We start from the raw sequence: 10,089 nt of genomic DNA, 5'->3' as shown, positions 1-10,089 counted from the left end.
CTAACAGGAGAGTCTGCCAATCAAGACAGAGACTATGGGCGCATGATGATGATATCCTGTGTCTGGAGAATACATTAATATATGGGCCTACGTGAATTTGTTACAGGAAATATGTTTTGTTCCGGTCAGTTCATAATAGCAGGCCTTAAAACTAAGTATAGCTTTAAAAAATATATTTTGAATGTATTCATTGACTAAACATTAATGGAAATTGACAAGCATCATGCTATGGAGTGAGGATAAAACTGCCAAAATGCATGGGGATAGTCTCACGTGTATTCTGAACAAGTTAGTGTCTGATAATGGGCCGTCATTATCGTCTGCAGAATTCATTCAGTTCAGTGTGGATTATGGATTTCAGCACAATATATCATTACACCATGGATACACATAAATTGAATTTTAAAAATCTAAATTTTACAGACAAAATGTAGATGGGCAAACCATCCACCTATGCCCCCAGCAGCAGAGAAGCAGGTTGGCATTTATTGGGCTGACTCATGTACTAGAAGCAGCACCGCAGAGTGGTCACAGCCTAACCTTAACCACACTGCTAACCCTAATGCCTAACCCTAATCTTAAATCCCTAGAGTCGATGTCTGCGCCCCATGGAAATCTAATTAGCATAATACAAAAATACCCATACAAATGTGTCAGTTTAAGATAGAGCTATCTATTTTCTTTGCAATACACCGCATCTGCCGATGTCGCACTTCCGCATCTGCGGTGAAAGGTGACAGAGCTAGAGCGGTGTTTGTCAAATCATGAGACATCCCGAAAATCGGTCTTGTCATAAAATCGCGAACACGTACATGTCTATTGTTTTGCTCTAGGTCTCCCACAAGCTTCACAAGCCTAGTCTGAATGTCCCCTGGTACCAGTTTAAAAAATGAATGGAAATACTGTATATTTGGAGACTGTTTAGTCCCAAAAATAAGGGGTTAAATACATGTAAAAATCAAATAAAATAAAAATCCTGATCTTTCTTATATCCCTCAGATATAGGACAGACACTTAAGAACAAACGTCCTACAATTTTTTTGGGGGGACTATCTGTTGTTCCATGTAGTGAATCTGTTATTCAATGCGTTTTGTATGGGCTAATAGCAGGCCCAAAATAAAAGGCCACATTTTTTTTCTTCAGCAAATTAATTGAGACAAGGCTTAGACTGTTATGGGTTAAATTTAAGACCAAAAATCTAATTCTTGTTTTCAGGAAATGTTAGGATAATATCGAATAGGTCTATTATAGCCAATTTTGACTTTGCAGCTGGCCCATCTAGCGGAAACTGCTCAGTTCTGCCTCCAGGGGAAGATTAATGACAATAAACGTCAACCAGTAGCAGAGAAAGGTTCTATATCGTGGAGCTCCGCCCCATAGGGGAGCTCTGCTCCTAGTGGTTTACCCTCTGCCCTAAGGCAATATGCCCCAGAGGCAGCATAAGAGCGTCTGCTAAATGACGTAAATGTAAATGTAAATGATAAGATCTGAGATTTACATTTACATTTTACATTTTAGTCATTTAGCAGACGCTCTTATCCAGAGCGACTTACAGGAGCAATTAGGGTTAAGTGCCTTGCTTAAGGGCACATCGACAGATTTTTCACCTAGTCGGCTCGGGGATTAGAACCAGCGACCTTTCGGTTACTGGCACAACGCTCTTACCCACTAAGCTACCTGCCGACCCCAGATCACTGTTCTGTTCACAATTTCCAGCTCTTTCTTTGCAATCACTACTTTTTTTGAGAGGAAGTGGAAACACGTTTTGCATACTTTTACTGCAGAATAAGAGACTCACCAACACTTCAAGGACTGTTATTTGTTCTACAGGACTAGGCCTACACACTCCACCATCATGGGGGGTGAAGGACAAAAATGCTGAAACGCTGGAGGATGTCAATGTAGTAGTGTGATGTTGTTCCCCTAGATTATGCACCAAATTGCACACAAGGACCAGTTCAAGTAGGCCAGGTCAAGAGGGGGATGTTAATAAGTTAATAATAATAATTCAAAAATGTTTTCTTTATTTAATTACAGCTGCATAGCTACTGTTATTTTTTGGTGTACAAACATTTTTTAAATATCTATATTGTAAATATACCTGATTGTAAAATTTTTGTATATTTTGGTTTGGTCCATCGCGGGTTATCTGTACTTACATACCCTTTAATTGTTCTCTTTGCCTGACCTTCAACTAGCAAGGTGCCGAGAGCTGTGACTGCACCAAGGGCTAACATAGTGTGTGTTGTCTCTTCGTGTGCAGGGCAAATAAAAATAATCCGACCAGCAGACCTCCAGTTGTGGCAGTGTCCTAATTAAAAGTACACAACGCAGAAAGAACAACTCTACAAACTGGTGCCGTGACCTGCCGACTGGTCAGCTCAAGCTGACCACCGGAGCTGTGCATGTGGATGAGGTGCGCGATCTGCGCATGTGCATTTGTTGATGGTTTGCTGTAAGCGAATATATACTGTAAATAGTGAAGGTGAATGTAGCATATTCATTAGATACAGGTATTTGTGTTTATTTGTATGTTTTGGATGAATTTGTTTATTGCACAAAAAAAATTGTATTTGACTGCAGTAAATTACATTGTATTTTAGTGCTCTGTTGAGCCATGGAAGACTCAAGTCCATAAAATGAGTTATGCTGGGGATTTTAGTGTGGGTAGAGGGAGGGGTGTCCTTCCATTTACATCAATTGTACAGTCAGCTCCTGGGAGTAGAGCGTTTGCTAGTCCTGAGTTTGCAAGCACTGGGAGGGGTAGGCTGTTTATTCCACCTGACCAGGGTATCCCACCTCTGTCTTTTGATGTACCATCACCCACAGTCCTCAGTAATAATGGGACGCCTCCGAGTCAGCTTAGTGACCTTATTAAGCAGATTGGTTCAGAGATAGGAGAATCTATCAGAGCGAGTTTACTGCAGCCTGGGGTTTCAAGTCTTTCTCCTACCCGTCCCCCTCACCAACCCCAGCAGTTTCCCCTGCCTGAGCAGTGTGGGTCAACCTTTATTGATGCGTCCAAGCTGAATCTGGTTGTGAAGTCAGGTGTTAGTGCTCCACCTTTCTTTAGGGGTGATGGCTCAGATAAGTACTCTGTCCTGGAGTGGGAGGAGCTAATGGGAGTCTACCTAGAGAAGAGGGGTTACACAGGGTCTGAGAATGTTGGAGAGGTGATGTCTAGGCTCATGGGGAGGGCATGGGATGTGACCAAAGTCTGGATGCGTAACAACCCTGTTGTCACAGATGTTAAGGCGGTGTTCAGTGTTCTCAAGCAACACTTTGGGGATACTGTCTGCTCAGGTATGCCATTAGCTGATTTCTATTCAATCAAACCATATGCTAATGAGGATCCACTAGATTTCTGGATTAGGTTTAACAAAGCTGCAGAGGCAGCTGAACAGTACCTTGTAAGTGAGGGCAGGACCTTACCCAATCAGTGCTCAGAGTTGGCAGTCATGTTTGTACGCAACTGTCCTGATTAAGAGTTGGCCCAAGTGTTCAAGAGCAAACCCCTTCGTGACTGGACAGCCAGTGAGGTACAGGATCGATTGTAAGAACTGTTAAGGGAACGTAAAGCATGTAGAACACAACTTTCACAGCAGGTGGCTGCCGTCTTTGACTCCCCGCAGGAGGGAGTGGGTCCTGTGAATAGACCCTAATGTGTCATCTTTTTCTCAATGTGGCCGTGAACCAGACCAGAGCTGTATCTGAGGGTGGGACATTAGAGAAAGTTTTGACTTTGTTAGAGAAGGCTCTGGTCAGCAATACTCAGTCTGTGAACAGAGGGCCCCGTAAACAGTTCCACAAACGTCAGCGTGAGTGCGCTGTCTGTGGAAGCACTAATCACTGGACCAAAGCTCACTGTCAGATGCACCAGCTGTGCTCCAAGTGCTTCTCTTCGGGCCACATGAGCTTTGACTGTAGTGAGACTGGGCAGCGACAGAGCCCTGGATGTGGACAGACTGGCAGGTCTCAGGAAAACTAGAAAGCCTCCGTTCTGAGGAGGGCAATGTGGGGCAGTCTTATTTTTCCTCCACTGATGATGATATCCAATCTGTTTATTCTAATTTTTGTGAATCAGTACCAAAGAACAACACAGTAATTTTTCAGAACACAATGAGAATTCCTCAGAATGTTTGTTTTACACCACCGTGCTAGTACAGGATAATGTTGAGCTGAAGGGGATGTTAGATAGTGGGTCCATGGCTACTACTCTGCGCGCAGATATTGTACCTCGGTTGACGGAGGCAGGAGTGGTAGAGGGGAACTTTCTAGCTCCTTCAGACATCATCCTGGTGGGTTATGGTGGGACGCAAACTAGCCCAGTGGGCATGTGTGACTTAAAAATGCAGCTTTATTGCTTCAGCTATGTAGTCCCAGTGCTTATTGTAGATGGGCAGGTTGATGAACTCATTGTGGGCACTAATGTGTTGAAGTCTCTGATTAGACAGTTCAAATCAAATGACAGCTACTGGCGGGTGGTGGGTACACCATGTTCCTCTAGCCAGTGTGATGACAGCCACTTCCTGCGTCTCCTGTCAAATCTGGAGAGATGGAGAGGAGACTCCATCCCAGATAAAGTGGGCACCATTAAGTTGAAGAGAGCAGGAACGCTCCAACCCATGAGTGAGCATCTGGTGTGTGGCCGCCTACCCCCAAAGACAAAACTCTCTGTGGGCAGTACTGTTGTTGTCGAGCTCAGCACGTCTTGTTGTGTGAATCGACACATATAAGTGGGGGAGAGTAGTTACGCCTCTGTGGGGGGATGGATGGCTCCCCTGTGAAGATTGTGAATCCAACAACAACCAGTTACCCTGAGACGATATGCTAAAGTGGCGGATGTGTACGCTTGCATTGCATTGGAGGATTTTGATGATGTCAAGCAGCAAGCAGCTTACCAGAACGTGGCAAAAGTTCAATGTGACAGCTCACATGGCAGTCTGACAGCTAAGAGTTCAGTTGGTGGCAGTGTAGTTAATGGCAACAGTACACTGAGCAATCTTGGACTTCAAGGCCTGTCTGTTGAGGAGTGTCCAGTTTCACAGTTCTGGAAAGATAAATTGTCAATTTAATTGGGAAGTATGACACAGTGTTCTCTAGACATAGCCTAGATTGTGGTGAGGCAAAGGAGTTCTGCCATCGCATACGGCTGACTGATGACCGCCCATTTCGATTACCTTATCGTAGGCTTTCTCCAGCTCATCACCAAAAACTCAGGGAAACACTGGATGATATGGAGGAAAAGGAAATCGTCAGAAAATCCAGCAGCGAGTATGCCTCACCATTGGTGCTGGTATGGAAAAAGAATGGGGACTTGCGCCTGTGTCCTGACTTTAGGTGGTTAAATGCCCGCACAGTAAAGGATGCTCATCCCCTGCCTCATCAGGCTGATGTACTGGCCGCGCTGGGAGGGAATGCCTTCTTCAACACAATGGACTTGACGTCAGGGTATTATAACGTGCCACTGCATGAAGAGGATAAGAAATACACAGCCTTTTCCTCTCCTTTAGGTCTGCACAAGTACAATCGGTTACCTCAGGGCCTCTGCAACAGCCCGGCTACTTTTATGAGAATGATGCTGACCATCTTTGGTGACCAAAACTTTCAAAGTCTCCTTTGTTATTTGGATGATCTGATGGTTTTTGCTAAGACGGAGGAAGAGAGTCTGCAAAGACTTGAGATGGTTTTTCAGCGGTTGCAGGAGCACAATCTTAAACTGTCTCCGTCTAAGTGCAAGTTTTTGAGGAGGTCTGTTAAGTTTTTGGGCCACATCATTTCTCAGGAGGGTGTAGCCACTGACCCTGCTAAAGTTCAAACTATTTTGAATGTGACTGAGAGTGAGATGATGGAAGCTGATGGTGTCACTCCGTCTCCTAGCAAAATCTGTTATTTCCTTGGTATGGTAGTATACTATCAGCACTACATTGAGAATTGTTCCATGGTTGCTAGGCCATTGTTTCAGCTAACTACAGGTCAGAAGAAGCCTAGGAGAGGCAAGGGTAGGAGGAGGCCTGGTCCCTCTCGCAGGCTCACTGCTGCAGACTGGACTGCTGAATGTCAACTCGCTTTTGAAGCTTTGAAATCAGCACTAGTTGACCAGGCACTGCTGGCTCATCCAGATTTTTCTCAGCCATTTGTACTTTCTGTGGATGCATCTACTAGTGGTTTGGGAGCTGTACTATCCCAATTGCAAGATGGGATGGCCATAGCCAGGCCAATAGCTTTTGCTAGTAAATCTCTTAATCATGAACAATCCAAGTATCCTGCTCACCGGCTGGAATTTCTAGCCATGAAATGGGCCATTCATGATAAATTCAGCCATTGGCTGCGAGGGCATACATTTACTGTGTGGACCGACAACAGTCCACTCAAATATATTCTTACAAAGCCGAGACTTGATGCATGCGAGCAGAGATGGGTTGCAAAGCTGGCACCTTTTGATTTTGATATCCAGTACATACCAGGTCCCAAGAATGTCGTTGCTGATGCTTTGAGCAGAGAGCCATTTGTCCGCTCCACAGTTCTGCACCGAATGACAAGAATTCCATATGATGTCCTGCTGGAGGAAGCCAGAGGTCTTCGAGTGGATGATGTTCAAGACATGTTCCGCCTCTCCTGTGAACAGCAGGAGGCTGGCTGTGGAATGTCTATGGCTCCTGGGAGTGAGTTGAGTAGAGCTGGAGACGAGGTCAGTGGGTTGGTTTCCTGTGAAGAGGTGTCTGCTGTCCTCCATGCTCACCGCCAATGAGATGATGGTGCCACAGTGAGGGCCGTTTCACATGTGCAGCACCTTGAGAAGTTGATGTCCATGGGTCAGAGCCCTTTACCTGTCTTTGCACACAAGGAGCTGTATGATAACCAGTCACTGGATCCTGTCATCAGCAGAGTCATGTTCTTTGTAGATAGAGGCCGGCGCCCATCTAGGAGAGAGCGAGTCCTTGAAGCTAATTAAACAGTTTATACTCTAAGACAGTGCGGAAAACTCACCACGCGGTTAGGGATTCTGTATCGTGTCTCAAAACACCCAGTGAGTAAGAAGAAAATATTCCAGTATGTCGTACCTGTGTCTTTGAGAGGCCTTGTGTTGAAGGGAGTTCATGATGATGCTGGTCAGCAGCGCACATTGTGGCTTACGAGACAGCGGTTTTACTGGGACTCTATGGAAAAAGATGTCAAGGAATACGTGGCCCACTGTAAGAGATGCGTGTTGAGTAAAGCACCTGAGCCTGAAGCAAGAGCTCCACTTGTCTCCATTGTGACAACGGCACCTTTGGAACTCGTGTGTGTTGATTTCTGGACTTCAAAAGATTCAAACAACAAGTCTATTGATGTGTTAGTAGTGACTGATCACTTTACTAAGCTGGCCTGTGCGTATCCATGTCCAAACCAGTCTGCTAAGACTGTTGCTTGTGTTCTCTGGAATAATTTATTCTGCATTTATGGGTTCGCTGATTGTATCCATTCTGACAGGGGTGCTAACTTTGAGAGTTCACTTATTGCAGAATTACTTTAGTTATCTGGTGTTGGAAAGTCCCACACCACACCTTATCATCCCATGGGTAACGGTCAAGCAGAACGTCTGAATCGCACACTGGGTGGGATGATTAGAGCTCTGCCAGCTAGGTCCAAGGCTAAATGGCCTCAGATGTTGAACACATTGACATTCTCCTATAACTGCACTGTTCACAAGACTACTGGGTTTCCGCCCTTCTTCTTGATGTTTGGACGCACCCCTAGGTTGCCGGTAGATGTTATGTTTGAAAGTGTGCTGTTGGATGGGGACACGGTAGATGTGGACAAGTATGTCCAGTCTCTGGGTGAGGATCTGAGAGAGGCCATGACATTGGCTCAGCAGCATGCCAGTAAGCAACAAAAGAGACAAGCCGAGGTCTACAACAGACGGTCGAAGGGTCATTCGGTAGAGAAGGGAGACAGAGTTCTACTTGCTAACAAGGGAGAGAGGGGCAAGAAGAAACTGACTGATCGCTGGGACAGTGCGGTGTACATAGTTGTTGCGAAGAACAGCTCACTGAACACATATCGTATACATCACCCTACCACTGGACGCATAAAAACTGTGCATAGGAACCTGATTATGCTAGTCAACTTTCTGCCTTTGCCTTCTTGGGAGGAACCTGTGGGTCACGGATCTCTATCGAGTGGTGACGTGATCTCTGAGATGTCTGCAGCGTCCAGCAAAATGGTTGGGAGTGACGCAAGGACTGTCCAATGGGTAGCAAGCCTTCCTGAGTCTTCTGGGAGGATACTCCAAGAGGATGGTGAAGTCCCAGCTGATGGAAGTGAAGTGGAACAACCGTATGAAGTCCCCTTGAGTGAGGAGTGCTCAGCAGAAGTGGACCAGAGAGAGATCACCAAAGCCTACAAGAGTTCTGATAGCAAAACTCCATTCAATGGGGATGGTGCTGTGACAGATGTTGTTAACTTGGTTGAAGATGCTTCGTCAGTGTGGTCCGTGACAATCTACCAGGATTCTGATCAGTCGTCTGACACTTCTAGTGTTGAGTCTGTAACGGAAAGTGTGCTGGCTCCGGATATGCCGATCTGTAGTACTACCCAACCTGAGGTTAGACCTCTGAGCACGGTTAGTGCTGTCCGTGACATTCCTGCTAGGTTTTTGGGTGAGGGTGTTCGGACTAGACTAGGTAGACTTATTAAGCCAGTGAATAGGCTAATCCAAACTATGTCTACACAGGAAATGAAACAGTTCTTGGTTTCTCAGTGACGGTAGGATATTGCCTACCTTTTCTTTTTTTGTGTGTATGTGGTAATCTAAGTGGGTCTTAGAGTGATTTGTGGGTTTGTCTAATATTTTTGACAATTCATGTGTCACGGTCGTTGAGAGACGGGTCAGACCAAGGTGCAGCGTGGTATGCGTACATGTTTATTAAGACGAATAAACACTTGACAAAATAACAAAACAACGAAAACGTGAAGTCCTATGGGCTATACACACAACAAGCCTAACAGGAACACAAACAAGATCCCACCACTAAGGTAGGCAACATGGCTGCCTAAGTATGATCCCCAATCAGAGACAACGATAGACAGCTGCCTCTGATTGGGAACCACACCCGGCCAACATGCCCCCCCCCCCCAAAGGTGCGTACTCCGGCCGCACCAACCTGACTCATTAGGGGAGGGTCCGGGTGGGCATTCAGCCTCGGAGGCGGCTCCGGCTCCGGGCGTGACGACCTCTCCCTCTCTGCCTCCCCGTTGCACCCCTGGTCTGGTCTGGACCTTGGCGCGATGCTTCCCCTCTCCTTCCTCCCACGATGCACCAAGCCCTGTCTGGACCCTGGTGTGGGAGGCCCTGAACCTGGAGAGGGGCTGACGTCTGGGCATGGATCGGCAATTCTCCCACGATGCACCAAGCCCTGTCTGGACCCTGGTGTGGGAGGCCCCGAACCTGGAGAGGGGCTGATGTCTGGGCATGGATCGGCAATTCTCCCGCGATGCACCAAGCCCTGTCTGGACCCTGGTGTGGGAGGCCCCGACCCTGGAGAGGGGCTGACGTCTGGGCCTGGAGTGGAGCCGCTGACCGGAGCTGAACTGGACCCCGGTGGAGCGGACTGCTCAGGCTCCGGAGTGGAGCCGCTGACCGGAGCTGGACTGGGAACACGCACCACTGGTCTGGTGCGAGGAGCAGGCACGGGTCGTGCCGGACTGGAGACACGCACCACTGGTTTGGTGCGGGGAGCAGGTACGGGGCGTACCGGGCTGGCGACACGCACCACTGGTTTGGTGCGGGGAGCAGGTACGGGCCGTACTGGACTGGATACGCGCACCACTGGTTTGGTGCGGGGAGCAGGTACGGGGCGTACCAGGCTGGCGACACGCACCACTGGTTTGGTGCGGGGAGCAGGTACGGGGCGTAGCGGGCTGGCAACACGCACCACTGGTTTGGTGCGAGGAGCAGGTACGGGGCGTACCAGGCTGGGGATGCGCACTGGTGACACAGTGCGTAGAACCGGAGCAGGATATACTGGACCGTGGAGGCGTACTGGAGGTCTGGAGTGTACAGCTGGCACAACCCGTCCTGGCTGGATGCCCACTTTCGCACGGCA

Source organism: Coregonus clupeaformis, chromosome 13 (genome assembly GCF_020615455.1).
Source record: "Coregonus clupeaformis isolate EN_2021a chromosome 13, ASM2061545v1, whole genome shotgun sequence".
Taxonomy (NCBI): domain Eukaryota; kingdom Metazoa; phylum Chordata; class Actinopteri; order Salmoniformes; family Salmonidae; genus Coregonus; species Coregonus clupeaformis.
The sequence above is the reverse complement of the archived record's forward strand: the minus strand, read 5'-3'. Positions refer to the sequence as shown.